Genomic DNA, 17,382 nt, shown 5'->3' with positions numbered 1-17,382 from the left:
AAATATGTGTTGAAGACTTTTGTGGTCGGTATATATAATACTTTTGACCCCATATAAGTAGTGCCTCCAAGTCTTTAATGCAAAAACAACCGCGTCTAATTCCAAATCATGCGTCGTATAATTCTGCTCGTGAATCTTCAATTGTCTAGATGCATAAGAAATTACTTTTGTTCGTTGCATTAATACACAACTGAGACCTTGCTTTGAGGCGTCACAATATATCACAAAATCATCATTCCCTTCAGGTAATGAAAATATAGGTGTCGTAGTTAACTTTTTCTTCAACAATTGAAACGCTTTTTCTTGTTCATCCTTCCATTGAAATTTCCTCTCTTTATACGTTAATGCAGTCAAGGGTTTTACTATTTTGGAAAATCTTGGATGAATCTCCTGTAATAACCTACCAGCTAGTCCTAAAAATTGGCGTATGTGTTTCAGAGTTTTCGGGGTTTCCCACTTTTCAACGGATTCAATCTTTGCTGGATCCACTTGAATACCTACTTTGTTCACTATATAACCGAGGAATTGAACTTCTTCCAACCAAAATGCACACTTTGAAAACTCAGCGTAGAGTTTTTCTTTTCTTAACAACTCTAGCACTTTTCTCAAATGTTCTTCATGCTCTTGGTCATTCTTTGAGTAAATAAGTATGTCATCGATGAAAACAATGACAAACTTGTCAAGGTATGGTCCACACACTCGGTTCATGAGGTCCATGAACACAGCTGGTGCGTTAGTCAACCCAAACGGCATAAACATAAACTCGTAATGACCGTAACACGTCTTAAAAGAAGTCTTTGGAATATCATCCTCCTTCACCCGCATTTGATGATACCCGGAACATAAATCATTCTTCGAATAAACCGACGAGCCTTGTAGTTGATCAAATAAGTCGTCGATTCTAGGTAGTGGGTAACGGTTATTGATTGTAAGTTTGTTCAACTCTCGATAGTCGATACACAACCTAAATGTACCATCCTTTTTCTTGACAAACAAAACAGGAGCTCCCCATGGTGATGTGCTTGGTCGAATGAAACCACGCTCTAAAAGTTCCTGTAACTGACTTTGTAATTCTTTCATTTCGCTGGGTGCGAGTCTGTATGGAGCACGAGCTATTGGTGCAGCTCCTGGTACAAGGTCTATTTGAAATTCAACGGATCGATGTGGGGGTAATCCCGGTAATTCTTTCGAAAATACATCGGGAAATTCTTTTGCGACAGGAACATCACTGATGTTCTTTTCTTCAGGTTTATCTTCCTTGATGTGTGCTTTTCTTATTAGTTTCTGTGCCTTCAAACTACTAATAAGATTTAATTTCGCATTGTTCTTCTCTCCGTACACCATTAAAGGTTTTCCCTTTTCACGCATAATGCGAATCGCATTTTTGTAACAAACAACCTCTGCTCTCACCTTTTTCAACCACTCCATACCAATTATTACATCAAAACTCCTTAACTCGACTGGTATTAAATCAATTTTAAACATTTCATCTCTCAGTTTAATTTCTCTATCCCGACATATATTATTTGCTGAAATTAATTTACCGTTTGCTAATTTAAGTAAAAATTTACTATCCAAGGGCTTCAATGGGCAACTTAACTTAGCACAAAAATCTCTACTCATATAGCTTCTATCCGCACCCGAATCAAATAAAACATAAGCAGATTAATTATCAATAAGAAACGTACCCGTAACAAGCTCCGGGGCTTCCTGCGCTTCTGCCGTATTAATATTGAAAAATCTTCCGCGGCCCTGCCCATTAGTATTCTCCTGATTTGGGAAATTACTTCTAATATCGCCCGATTTTCCACATCCATAACAAACAAAGGCGGCATTACTTATTTCGCCACTATTTGTTCTTTTAGTTCTGTTAAACTTTGGTCCGTAGACCTCACACTTTTTCGCACCATGGCTAGTTCTTTTACACTTGGTGCAAAATGTCGTACAGAACCTATTCTGGTGGTACTCTTCATACCTTTGGCATTTTTGGTTTTTGTTGTCGTTGTTGTTATTGAGGTTGTTGTTGGGATTGTTATTATTGTTGGAACTGTTGTTGTAGTTGTTGTTGTTGTTGGGAAGTTTGTTGTAGTTATTGTGGGGATTGCGATTATTGTTGCGATTGTTGTTGCGGTTGTGGTTGTAATTGTTGTTGTTGTTGTTGTTGTTGTTGTTGTTGTTGTTGTATTGGTGACCCTTGCCACTGGTTTCTTCCCACTTTCTATTGAGTTGTTTCATGTTGGCTTCTTCAGCCGCCTGCTCTTTAATTCTTCCCTCAATCTGATTTATGAGTTTATGAGCCATTCGACTTGCCTTTTGTATGGAAGCAAGCTCGTGTGAACTCACATCTTCTTAAATCCTTACTGTTAACCCTTTTATAAACGCGTCAATCTTTTCTTCTTCATCTTCGAATGTTCCTGGACATAATAGGCACAACTCTGTGAATCGTCGTTCATATGTGGTAATGTCGAACCCTTGTGTTTGTAACTCTCTAAGCTCTACCTTGAGCTTATTGACTTCATTTCTAGGACGGTACTTCTCGTTCATCAATTGCTTGAATGCCGAACACGCTAGTGCGTAAGCAGCATTTTGTCCTACCTGTTCAAGATAGGTGTTCCACCACGTTAACACAGTACCTGTGAAGGTATGCGTAGTGTACATAACTTTATCCTCTTCAGTACACTTACTTATGGCAAACACCGATTCGAATTTCTCGGTCCACCGTTTCAATCAAATTGGTCCTTCAGTTCCATCAAATTTCAAAGGTTTGCAGGCAGTGAATTCTTTGTAGGAGCATCCTACACGATTTCTTGTGGAATTAGTTCCACTGCTAGATCCAGAGTTATTGTTATTTTGCATCGCCGCCTGTACTGCGGCTATGTTTGCTGCAAGGAAAACACGGAATTCTTCATCGCTCATGTTCAAATTCTGACGAGTCACCGGTGCCATTTCCTTCAAAAATAGCCAAAAGAATTGAGTTAATCATATAGAATTTAAGAGTAGTCAATAGTATCTCTTAGCATTTTATAGTTTTAATTCGGGTAGTACCTACCCGTTAAGTTCATACTTACTAGCTACTATACAACTCAACTACTACGCCTCTATATGAAAAACTTATTACAATAATATTTCGCGTTCAAACCTTTGTACAATAGTTTACAAACTTACAATACCACTATTATACATATAGGATGAAATATAGCACATAATATCTTTGCTACTCAGCAGCTATAAAGGCAATTCTAGTTAATACGCAAGTTGTTCAGCAAAAGAAATAAAGACACGTAATTCATAAGTTCATAAACAAGTCATGCATTCAGGTTTTACTAAGACGACTTCCCATCCTTGGTCTTGTGGAAAGTAACCGTTATGACCATTGGCTAGGCAGCATGTTGTAATATCGTCAAAAGGACTAGGGTTTCGTAATGTCCAACAGCCTCGTAATAATCTAAAAACCTTGTTTCTCACCCCAACTACTGAATCCGTCACTTGTGGTAAGGTTTTATTTAAAAGTTGTAACCCGATATTCTTTTTCTCACTTTGGTAAGAAGCGAACATCACTAACCCGTAAGCATAACATGCTTCTTTATGTTGCATGTTAGAAGCTCTTTCTAACTCACGAAATCCTATGTTGGGATATGTTGAGTCAAAATAGGTTCTTAACCCGTAGCGTAAAATTGCATTTGGGTTCCCCGCATTTAACGCTTTAAAGAAAACACGGCGTAACTTACAGTCTCCCCAATGTGATATACCCCACCTATCAAAGGAAAGCCTTTTATAAACTAAGGCATTTCTGGAAAGTCTTTCAAATATTTGACAAGTTAATTTCGCCATAACTAAATGTGCTGATGAATTCCGACCGACTCTAGACAAGATTTCCTCAATCATATCCTCTGGTAGGTCTTCTAAAATATTCGGTTGTCTACCCTTAACGTCTATTTTGTTTTTATACTGTAAAATAGACAAGGACTAGATTCGTAAAAGATAATTAACAAACAATACAAGCAATTTTTACATAGAACATAAAAGTACAAGCACACCATAATACATATAATAGAAAACATGATTACAACCCTCTAATCTGAATCATCGGTTTCTTCTTCTTCTTCGGACTTGGTTCATTTTCCTAATTTTCTAGGGATATATGGTGCTCCTCTAATACGAGCTGTCGTTTTCCACAATGGTTTAGAAAAACCTGGTGGTTTAAAGGTTCCCGGGTTATTGTTACAATTTAGGAAATACGGACGTTGCCGATTCATATAAAGTTCATCGGGGTTGGAATCAGGTTTCTCTATTTTTATACCTTTTCCCTTATTATTTTCTTTTGCCATATTAAATTGGGTCAAGGTAATTTCTAAAACATCATCGGAATCCTCATCGGGATCCGATTCATCGGAAAATTGGTAATCTTCCCAATATTTTGCTTCCTCGGCGGAAACACCATTGACCATTTTTAACTTTGGTCCGTTGGTTGATGATTTTCTTTTATTTAATCAATTTACTGTAGGTATCAATATTTCTTCCTCCGGAACCTCTTCTTCTTCCGGTTCCTCCTCTTCTGATTCCTCTTCTTCCGGTTCCTCTTCTTCCGGTTCCTCTTCTTCCGGTTCCTCTTCTGGAATTTGTGAATCTTCCCAAATTATATTCGACTCTTCATTATTATTAGGTGAGTCGATGAGATTTGTACTAGTGGTAGAAATCTATCACACAATATTAAACACATTAAGAGATTAATATATCACATAACATTTACATGTTAATAATATATAGTTTCCAACAAAAGTGTTAAGCAATCGTTTTTAAACCAAACATGGTCGAAGTCCAGACTCACTAATGTAACCTAACAAACTCGATAAGACACACTAATGCAAATTTCTGGTTCTCTAAGACCGACGCTCAGATACCAACTGAAATGTCCCGTTCATATTGATTATGAACGTTCCATATTAATTGATTTCGTCGCGAGGTTTTGACCTCTATATGAGACGTTTTTCAAAGACTGCATTCATTTTTAAAACAACCATAACTTTTATTTTATCGATAAAGGTTTAAAAAGCATTACGTAGATTATCAAATAATGATAATCTAAAATATACCGTTTACACATGACCATTACATAATGGTTTACAATAAGAATATATTACATCAAAAATAAGTTTCTTGAATGCAGTTTTTACATAATATCATACAAGCATGGACTCCAAATCTTGTCCTTATTTTAGTATGCAACAGCGGAAGCTCTTAATAACCACCTGAGAATAAACATGCTTAAAACGTCAACAAAAATGTTGGTGAGTTATAGGTTTAACCTATATATTATCAAATCATAGTAATAGATCACAAGATTTCATATTTCAATATACATCCCATACATAGAGATAAAAATCATTCATTTGGTGAACACCTGGTAACCGACATTAACAAGATGCATATAGAATATCCCCATCATTCCGGGACATCCATCGGACATGATAAAATAGAAGTACTAAAGCATTTCAAATTCCAGAATGGGGCTTGTTGGGCCCGATAGATCTATCTTTAGGATTCGCGTCAATTTGGGGGTCTGTTCCCAAATTCTTAGGCTACCAAGCTAAAAAGGGGCATATTCGGCTTCGATCATTCACCCATATAATGTAGTTTCATTTACTTGTGTCTATTTCGTAAAACATTTATAAAATTGCTTGTATTCTCATCCCAAAATATTAGATTTTAAAAGTGGGACTATAACTCACTTTCACAGATTTTTACTTCGTCGGGAAGTAAGACTTGGCCACTGGTCGATTCACGAACCTATAACAAATATGTACATATATATCAAAATATTTTCAAAATATATTTACAACATTTTCAATACATTTTAATGTTTTAAGTTTATTAAGTCAGCTGTCCTCATTAGTAACCTACAACTAGTTGTCCATAGTTAGATGTACAGAAATAAATTGATATATATTATCTTCACCCCATCCATGACCCAGTGTATACATGTCTCAGGCTAGATCACAACTCAAAGTATATATATTTTTGGAATCAACCTCAACCCTATATAGCTAACTCCAACATTACTGCATATAGAGTGTCTATGGTTGTTCCAAATAATATATATAGATGGGTCGATATGATATGTCAAAACATTTGCATACGTGTCTATGGTATCCCAAGATTACATAATATATTAGAATACATGTATAATACAATATAAGTTAGCTAGGATATGATTAATATAGATTTGTTACAATATTTCCCGTAGCTACAACAATAAAAAAAAATATCCAATCTTGTTTTACCCATAACTTCTTCGTTTTAAATTCGTTTTGAGTGAATCAAATTTCTATGGTTTCATATTGAACTCTATTTTATGAATCTAAACAGAAAAAGTATAGGTTTATTGTCAGAAATATAAGTTACAAGTCATTTTTGTAAGAGGTAGTCATTTCAGTCGAAAGACCGACGTCTTGATGACCATTTTGAAAAACATACTTCCACTTTGAGTTTAACCATGAGTTTTGGATATAGTTTCATGTTCATAAGAAAAATCATTTCCCAGAAGAACAACTTTTAAATCAAAGTTTATCATAGTTTTTAATTATCAAACCCAAAACAGCCCGCGGTGTTACTACGACGGCGTATATCCGTTTACGGTGTTTTTCGTGTTTTCCGGTTTTAAATCATTAAGTTAGCATATCATATAGATATAGAACATGTGTTTAGTTGATTTTAAAAGTCAATTTATAAGGATTAATTTTTGTTTGCGAACAAGTTTAGAATTAACTAAACTATGTTCTAGTGATTTGAAGTTTAAACCTTCGAATAAGGTAGTTTTATATATATGAATCGAATGATGTTATGAACATCATTACTACCTCAGGTTTTGTGGATAAACCTACTAGAAATGAGAAAAATAGATCTAGCTTCAAAGGATCCTTGGATGACTTGAAAGTTCTTAAAGCAGAATCATGACACGAAAACAAGTTCAAGTAAGATTTCCACTCGAAATATGATTGTTATAGTTATAGAAATTGAATCAAAGTTTGAATATTAGTATTACCTTGTATTAGAAAGATATCTTACTGTAAATAAGAAAGATTTCTTGAGGTTGGATGATCACTTTACAAGATTGGAAGTGGAAGTATTCTTGATTTTATGAAACTAGTACTTATAGAATTTATGAAGAACACTTAGAACTTGAAGATAGAACTTGAGAGAGATCAATTAGATGAAGAAAATTGAAGAATGAAAGTGTTTGTAGTTGTTTTTGGTCGTTGGTATATGGATTAGATATAAAGAATGTGTAATTTTGTTTACTTGTAAATAAGTCATGAATGATTACTAATATTTTTATAATTTTATGAGATATTTCATGCTAGTTGCCAAATGAAGGTTCCCACATGTGTTAGGTGACTCACATGGGCTGCTAAGAGCTGATCATTGGAGTGTATATACGAATAGTACATACATCTAAAAGCTGTGTATTGTACGAGTACGAATACGGGTGCATACGAGTAGAATTGTTGATGAAACTGAACGAGGATGTAATTGTAAGCATTTTTGTTAAGTAGAAGAATTTTGATAAGTATCTTGAAGTCTTTCAAAAGTGTATGAATACATATTAAAACACTACATGTATATACATTTTAACTGAGTCGTTAAATCATCGTTAGTCGTTACATGTAAATGTTGTTTTGAAGCCTGTAGGTTAACGATCCTGTTAAGTGTTGTTATCCCATTGTTTATTATATCAAATGAGATGTTAAATGATTACATTATCATGATATTATGATGTATTAATATATCTTAATATGATATATATAAAATTAAATGTCGTTACAACGATAATCGTTACATATATGCCTCGTTTCGAAATTCTTAAGTTAGTTGTCTTGTTTTTACATATGTAGTTCATTGTTAATATACTTAATGATATGTTTACTTATCATAATACCATGTTAACTATATATATATATATATATATCCATATATATAACATCATATAGTTTTTACAAGTTTTAACGTTCGTGAATCACCGGTCAACTTGGGTGGTCAATTGTCTAAATGAAATCTATTTCACTTAATCAAATCTTAACAAGTTTGATTGCTTAACATGTTGGAAACACTTAATCATGTAAATAACAATTTCATTTAATATATATAAATATGAAAAAGTTTGGGTCACTACAAATGCCATGAATTCATGACGGGAGCGACCCTTCAATCGTTTCGTGATCTTTTTATTCATACGCTAACAATTCAATGTTTTACACACAAAAAAAGCAAACCAATGCTTAAAAATTTATACTCGAGACTTTTATAAAAAATTTTATAAGTATGTACGCATATACAATCCAATGTAATTTACCCATACTATAGACAAACCAATGTCTATACTCAAGAGTCTTCCGGCCACGCCAATGTCCGGGTTATTTAAACAAGTAAACCAAACTTGTGTTTATAGTCTAGACTGTGCAAGTCTCCGTCTTGCGCGGCGTACAAGCGTTTAAAACAAACCAATATTTTACTACTGTCACCATTAAAAATAGTATTAGTAACCAAACTAAACTATGCCACTTGAGAATCGGAGTGTGTCCCTGTGTAGCTTAAGGGGCATGCAATCAAAAAATGTAAAAATGCACAAGTTATTGGCTTAAATTGCATAATTTAATTTACTTCAAACATATCACTTGACCAACACTTAGCTGTCATGTTTACAATGCAAAATAAAAATTCTCATAATAAAAACTTTAAACAGATGTCTGGGGTGATCAATCCCTCTACAGTTTTTTCATATGTAGCACTGTTTCAGTTTTTGCGCATGCCATGTGCGCTTTATTGCTCTTCCATCCAAACTTGCTAGCCGATACGCCACTGTATCACTTACGCCAATAACCTTGTATGGTCCTTCCCATTTAGGTCCGAGTTTACCCGTGTCTTCCACCCTGCTTGCTTCATTCTTTCGCCATACCAAGTCATCCAATTGGAAAGACAAAGGTTGTACGCGCTTGTTATAGTAGCTTGCGATTCTTTGTTTGTTGATTGCTTCATTTATTGCCACCATTTCTCTGCGTTCTTCAATTAAGTTTAGATTTTCACGCATTTCTTCTCTATTGCTATTTTCATCGAAGGAAGCTATGCGCATAGTTGGCACGTTTATTTCGGCGGGTATTACAGCCTCGGACCCGTACACCAAGCTGAAAGGTGTTTCAATAGTTGCGCCTTTTGGAGTTGTGCAGTGTTCCCATAATACATTAGGCAGTTCATCTATCCAACCTCTTCGACACAATCCAAGCCTTGCTTTGATTCCTAACACAATGTCCAGATTTGTGACTTCACATTGACCATTCGCCTGAGGGTGTGCGACTGATGTAAATGTTTGCTTTATATTCAATTCTTGGCACCAGTCACTGAATGGATTACCTTCAAACTGGGTACCATTGTCGCTTACTATTTCATTTGGTATTCCAAACCGATAGACGATGTTCTCCCATACGAAATTTCGGATTTGCTTACCTGAAATTGTTTTCAGTGGTTTGGCGTCTACCCCTTTGTAAAATAACCAATGGCCACCACCAAAAACTTTACACCCCCAGGGCCCGCGGGAAATGGCCCCACTATGTTGATTGTCCATTTGCAGAATGGCCATGGAGATGCGACCGATATCATTGGATGTCGCGGAGCCTTGCTTACCGGCGCGTGAAGCTGATACGACTGACATTTGTGTATTACTTCTGCATCATCTCTGTACATTGACGGCCAGTAGTATCCGAGCCGCATTATTTTGGAAGCAACTGTTTTGTGTCCCGAGTGTAAAGCGCACATTCCCTCGTGTACTTCCCGTATGATTGATTCTGCTTGAGTTGGATTAAGGAACCGCAAATGGGGTCCCAGAAAAGACTTTCTGTATAGAATTCCTTTATCTAACAAATACATTGGTGCTTTTATCTTGATTTTTCTTGCTTCAACTGAATCTATCAGCAATGTACCTTTGCTTAGAAATTCTACTATTGGTGTCATCCAACTCTGCTCATCTTCTTCGACTGCGGCGGATACACTGTGTTCCTCAATAGATTTTACCTTAACTTCCTCAACCCAAATTTCTTTCTTAAAATGGCTGAATGTTAAGGCAGCTAACTTACTGAGCGAGTCCACTTTTTTGTTCAACGTTCTTGAAACCTGAGTTATCTGGAATAAGTCAAAGTCTACCGCCAGTTCTTGCACAAGTTTTAGATATTTTTGCATTGATTCATCATGTGCCTCAAATATTCCGTTGAATTGGTTTGCAACTAACTGCGAATAAACATATACTGACAGTTCTTTTACCTTCAGATATTTTGCTACCCGCATTCCAGATAATAATGCTTCATACTCACATTCATTGTTTGTGACGGGGAAGCTAAATCGCAGCACAAAGGTATATTCTTCTCCCTCTGGACTTTTTAGGATAATGCCTACCCATGCGCCTTATGGATCACAAGCCCCATCTATGTGCATCTCCCACAACTGGTCGGGCGGAGGTGGTATTTCTTTTGATTCATGCGAGACTTCGATATCTCCGGCTGTTTCAGTCAGATTATCTGCTAGGACTTGTCCTTTTACCGCACTTCTTGGTGAGAAGCTTACCTCATGCTCTCCCAATTAAATAGCCCATTTGGCCATGCGAGCAGAATTTTCTGGCTTATATAGCACCTACTCAACAAGTATCAGTGAATGTAAATTTGCTAGAATTTATCAAGAAATTTAATGTTTGTTGACAACACATTGTTGTTTGTCATACCTGCTTTATTGGTTGGTCTGTTAGGACCATGATTGGGTGCGCTTGGAAATATCTCCTTAAGCGTCTAGCAGTATGCACTAGTGCATAAACCAATTTTTCATTTGCAGGGTAGTTCAATTCGCTCCTTGTTAAAGCTTTGCTAACAAAATATACAGGCATTTTCACCTGTTCTCACAGCATTATTATATAATTTTAAATTTCTATTGATCGAAAATTATTTATTTTGAAATTTTATAGTGCGTACATGTCCCCTGTCCGCAATCAATACTGAACTTATTGCTTCTCTCGATGCTGCTAAGTACAGTATCAACGTTTCTCCCGCGATCGGCGCAGTCATTGTTGGCAATTCTTTCAGCAACTTTTTCATTTCTTGAAACGCCACTTCTGCTTCCTCCGTCCACTTGAAATCCGTTTTCTTTAAGCAATTCTTCAGTGTCCCAAAAAAGGGGAGTGATCGCTCTGCGGATTTTGATAAAAACCTTGTTAATGCCGCTAACTTACCCGTTAAACTTTGCACCTCCTTTTTATTTCTTGGTGATGGCATATTCTCGATTGTCTCTATTTTCTTTGAATTTGCACATATCCCGCGCTCAGTTATTATATGACCAAGAAACTTTCCTTCTTCTTCTCCAAAACTGCACTTCGACGGGTTGAGCTTCATATTAATCTTTCTTAACGATGCAAATGTTTCTAATATGTCTTCCAACAACCCTTGCTCTGTTGTGCTCTTTATAACTAAGTTATCGACGTATGCTTCTAAATTTCTGCCAATCTGGCTTTTGAAAGCTTCGTCTATTACCCGTTGGTATGCTGCTCCGGCATTTTTTAAACCGAATGGCATCTTCGTATAGCAGTATATGCCTGGCTTGTGTGAAAAGTGGTTTTATCCTCATCATTCGCTGCCATCTGTATCTGATGGTATCCTTTGTATGCTTCCAAAAAACATTCGTATCGGAAGCCAGCTAGCGACTCAACTTTTCAGTCTATTTCTGGTTGAGGATAATTGTCTTTGGGACATGCTTTATTGATATCCGTGAAGTCAACACACATGCGCCAAGACCTATCAGGCTTTTTTACCAGTACTGGGTTTGCTACCCATGTTTGATACCTTACCTCTCGTAATATATTTGCTTTGACCAACTTATCGAATTCTGCCTTCAACCATTCACTTCTTTCCAGTGCCATACCGCATTTCTTCTGTCGCACTAGTGTCAAACTTGGATTTGCGTATTAGAAGCTAATATATTGCGAAGCTTAAACTTTGTCTCATCGGATAATCCTCTACCGATTTTAATATTTTGCTCTGGATATTGCGGATTTGCGATGATCATGCAGTTTCGAAGCTGCTCTGCCTCACTTGGCTGTTTCTATGTTTGTTCCACAGCCGCGACGCTTGCATCTTGTTTTTCTGACCTTATCGTTGCAATTCCTAATGGTGTTGGGAACTTGACAAGGCCATGCACTGTTGAAGGGATAGCTGCCAATTTTTGCAAAGTTGTGCATCCTAAAAGTGCATTATATCTTGAGTAAGACCTTACAACAGCGAATTCTACTGTTGTACTCCTCACTAACTCCTTATTATAATCATCTACCAGTTCTAGCTCTAATTCAATGATCCCGATTGGCCATTCTGACTCCACAGAAAAACCTGATAATGCGGTGTTAGGGGCCACTAGCTTGGCTCGCACAGCCCCTGGCAGCAAGTGAAAACAATGTTCATACATTATATCAACATCGCAACCGGTGTCTACGTGTAGTCGCTTGATGATGTAACCGTAGCTTTTAACACGCCCCTTAATCATGATGGGCGCATCCGAGGGTTCCTGTGCTATGGCTGGGAACGTGATGGGAGTGTTTTCCCATTCTTCAGATACTTCCAACTTACGTCTCTGATTTGCTCGTCTGCTGGTTACCACATTTATGGTTTTATCCGTTTCCTTCCCCTCACTCTTCTTTTGCCACAGATATTCCTTTTCTCCTTTTGGCTTATCGATTGGTGCTCTTGCACTCTTCTTCAGGTGTTGCAATCTTCCTCTTTTGAGTTAAGCAACTACCTTTTCGATTAAATGCCAACATTCGTTGGTTTCATGACCGTAATTGTCATGAAAATCACAAAATTTGCTTTTGTCTCTATTCCCATACTTTGACAAAGGCACTGGGGGGTCGAAGCTTTTGCATACTGCCTCTGTAGCCAAAATTTCTTTTGGCGTTTTTGTGAGATCTTTTATTAGTGCAACATTCTCGGTGTGGCTGCTGATAGTTAAAGCTAAGGGGTATAAAATACTATTAAATTTTAGAAGGAAATACTATTAAATACGATACAATTTTACACAAGATATTTATTTATTTATAGAATGGATATACTTAAACCTTGCTACAACACTTATAGGCAGTGTACCTAATCGTACAGTAGTGTAGTTTTTAGTAAGTCCGGTTCGTTCCACAGGAAAAATCTTTAAACAAAGCTTAACGCTATATTAGTTTACTTTTATAAAATTATAAAAATATTTATATATATATATATATATATATATATAAGTAATATTATTATTATTATAAAGGGGGGTTTTTACCGTTTAATGACCGGTTTATCGATTTTAAAACTTTAGTCACAGTTAAAACCAAATGTAAAATATTAAATAAAAGACTTAATTTAAAGCGTAAAGTAAATAACGATAATGAAATTGCGAATAATAAAAGTGCGATAAAATAAACTTGCGATAATTAAAAAGTACGATAATTAAAAAGTACGATAATTAAAAGTGCAATTAAATACAATAACAATAAATAAAAGTGCTATAATTAGAAGTGCAATTAAATATAAAATAAAGGAAATTAAATATGAAATAAAAGAATTATGCTTATTTAAACTTCCGTAATCATGATGTTTGACGTGTTGATTTTAGTTTTATGCCCATGGGTTAATTGTCCTTTGTCCTAGATTATTTAATATGTCCATACGGATTTGTCCATAATAGTCCATCAGTCATAAATATAAAGAGCGAAAGCCTTCGTCAAATTATTCTTATTCCCGAAGTCAAATATTCCAACTAATTGGGGATTCGAATTGTAACAAGGTTTTAATACTTTGTTTAATGAATACACCAGGTTATCGACTGCGTGTAAACTAAGGTTTTACTACTTTGTTAACAATTACACCAATTACCCTTGAATGTAATTCACCCCTGTTTCAACAAGTCTATTAACTATTAATCCAGTTCCGTATCCGGTAAAATGAATAATTATTGGTATTTATAGATATCCCGCCCACCGTACCCAGTCAAGCGTATGTGGTTATATATAAATACGTCGAATTATAAGTTTGTATATTAAATTAACAAGGTATTGTTTAGTTAATATAAAACCCATTAATAACTCATAGTCTAATTTCTACAAGTGTCGTTCTTTTATCCAAACCCCAATTATGGTACAAAGCCCAATTACCCAATTTTAGTAATTAGCCCAACATCATGATTACTTCGGATTTAAATAAGCATAATAATAACTTAGCTACGAGACATTAATGTAAAAAGGTTGAACATAACTTACAATGATTAAAAATAGCGTAGCGTTACACGGACAGAATTTCGACTTACACCCTTACAACATTTGCTAACATACCCTTATTATTAGGATTTAAAATTAAAATTAAAATTAAAATATAAATTATATATATATATATATATATATATATATATATATATATATATATATATATATATATATATACGTATATATTGAGAGAGAGATAGATTATGGATTAAAAATTGATCAGAATTCGTTGGGCTTTATAGGGAGTTTCAGTTTTTGGGGCTCCGCGACTCGTGGCCCATTCCTTCTTCAAACTCTGCGAGTCACGGAGATCGTTTTCACAGCTCACCCACATTTGGCTCTTTGTTTGCCGACGATTTATTTTATAAATATAATATATATATAATTTATATAATTAATTATATATTATATTATATTTATATATATAGTTAACTTGTAATTTTTAGTCCGTTGCGTCGAGCGTTGAGAGTTGACTCTGGTCCCGGTTCCGGATTTTCGAACGTCCTTGCGTACTATTTTATATCTTGTACTTTGCGTTTTGAATCTTGTACTCTTGTAATTTCGAGATGTTTCTTATCAATAATTGGAACCACTTTGATTGTATTTTGTACTTTTGAGCTTTTTGGTCGTTTGCGTCTTCAATTCATCGAATCTGTCTTTTGTCTTCACCTTTTATTATTTAAACGAATATCACTTGTAAATAGAACAATAGCAACTAAAAGCTTGTCTTTCTTAAGGAATAATGCTATGAAATATATGTTCGTTTTTAGCATTATCAAATATTCCCACACTTGAGCGTTGCTTGTCCTCAAGCAATATAGTCTTGAAATACTAGAATCACTTCTTTATTCTTCACACTTTGTACATCAGTGATTTCTTTATGAAAACATTTGATCTTTTGAAAATTAAATCTAGTTTTTACCCTAGATAAGTTTTCCGGAATAACCCTTCACCGGTGTTTGCAAATTATTTTTGTGGGTTTGGTGGGTTTCAGATTTGAAAATTTTAGCTCAAAACTTACGATTTTGTGTTACCCACTTGCTAACCTTGTATTAGGAAAGCAACACGTCCAGTTTACTTGTCCCGTATATTACCTTTCGGTAAACTACCGCCCGGTTGTAAAGGAAAGCGTTGAACAAGAAACTGTTAAGGCAATGTCCCCTGACATGCTTTTAATTATGGTTTATAACGTGTCGGATGCAATTACTATCCTTGGTAGGAGCAATAGTAAAGCTCACCCTTATAATTTTCCGGTCTGGCACAAGGTCCTGTCTTTGACCATGCTATGCAACCACCGTTCTTACGGTTGACACCCGATTTGGTTCAGGTGACCTAATGAATTCCAGGTGAATTCCTAGGATTTTACGTTCAATGGTAATGAACGCATTGAAAATGGGTTTTCAGAAAACAAATTTGTTTATAATTTGATCAAAATATTTTCTCGTTCAAGCTCGAGTTTAGATATCATTGAATTCCATGAGTTTGAATTCTCAATCTTTAAGGTCAATCTCTAGGATTGAGTAATATCAGGCTTAAAAGCTGATTTTTAATCTTTAAGGAGATTATCCTTTCTGGGGATCTGATTCATTAGTCTTATCTAGCTAATTTGCACGGTGCCCTCCCCATTTTACAAGACAGATCCTCTCATGGTTAGGATAAGTCTGACCACTTGGCGACCCTGTTTAATGCTGAGGTCCATGGATTTCCTGCTGATTTTAGTGATGACTTTTCTAGGTTTTTCATCAACCTACAGCTGGTCTGGACGACAACTTCTTGACCTAAATCAAGAAGCGCGTGTCTTTTCTGGAAGACTTTACTTCCTTTTAATGATGGAATTGATTCATCGTTTAGATCCATCTCTTCTTTTCTTTCATCGGATAAAACATTTTAGTTTAGTCCAAAGCAAAAGTATTTTCAGTTATTTGTTACAGAAATATGTGACATATGTTTAAAATATCTTGGTAAATTGTAATGACCCGCACTTTTTCGATCGTTCTATACGTATAAGATTAATATTTACATAAATTAAACCTTACCAACATGATAAGCAATCCAAATTGTTGAGACTTATGTTTTTGAAATGAGTTTTACACAACGTTTGACCGTCTAGTTTGACCGATGATATCACGAACTATATAACATATGATAATTATACGTTTGTGTATATATATGTATATATACATATTTAACATGATCTAAGGATGTTTTAATATCTCATTTTGTATTAATAACAATAAGTTATAAGTATATTTTGAAACTACTAACTTAAGTTTTCAAAACGATAACCATACGTAACGTTATTTGACATAAATACTTATAATATATAATGTTTATACATATATCGTATATGTAATGTATTTAATCACTTTTAAAGACTTAAATACATAAAACAATATAAGTATATTCACAAAAGATAGCTATATTTGAATTCTCATTCCATTTTTCACAAGATTTTCTATACGTATATCTAGAGTATATGTACTCGTATCATACCTAGCTTCTATACGTATTTACTATTGGTATATACACATCAAATCACCACCAACCAGCCCTTGTTCATGCCTTATGTATAAGGTAACTACTTTTGATGTTTAGTATGACTAATTACATAAAAATACAACATGAAATTTTGTCCATGTTTTTCCATTAATCATGTTTTTATGGCCTTAAATACATCTTCCATTTTCAAATTTTATTACCTCATTTCTTTAACCAAAAACACACTCTTAAGAAACTCCATAACCATTCAGCTAGTATCCATGAAGATCTAGCCATAAAAACATCACTTAAACACCATAAGAAAAACCTTACAAAAACACTTCAAGAATCCTTTCAAGAACACAAGTTTACTTCCAATCTTTCATCCAACTCCATCACTCTTTTGGTTCTAGATTTTTACTTCTCTTTTACAGAAATCTTGTCCAAGTAACTTGAGGTAGTAACTTTGTTCCTAACCTTATTCGATTTATATATATATAGCTATCTTATTTTGTGGTATAAAATTTTAACAACAAGAACATAGTTTGAATGTTTTCAAACTTGTTTGCAAACTAAATAGATCCTTCTCA

The sequence above is a fragment of the Rutidosis leptorrhynchoides genome, chromosome 3 (assembly GCF_046630445.1).
Source record: "Rutidosis leptorrhynchoides isolate AG116_Rl617_1_P2 chromosome 3, CSIRO_AGI_Rlap_v1, whole genome shotgun sequence".
Classification (NCBI taxonomy): Eukaryota; Viridiplantae; Streptophyta; class Magnoliopsida; order Asterales; family Asteraceae; genus Rutidosis; species Rutidosis leptorrhynchoides.
This window is presented reverse-complemented; position numbering follows the sequence as displayed.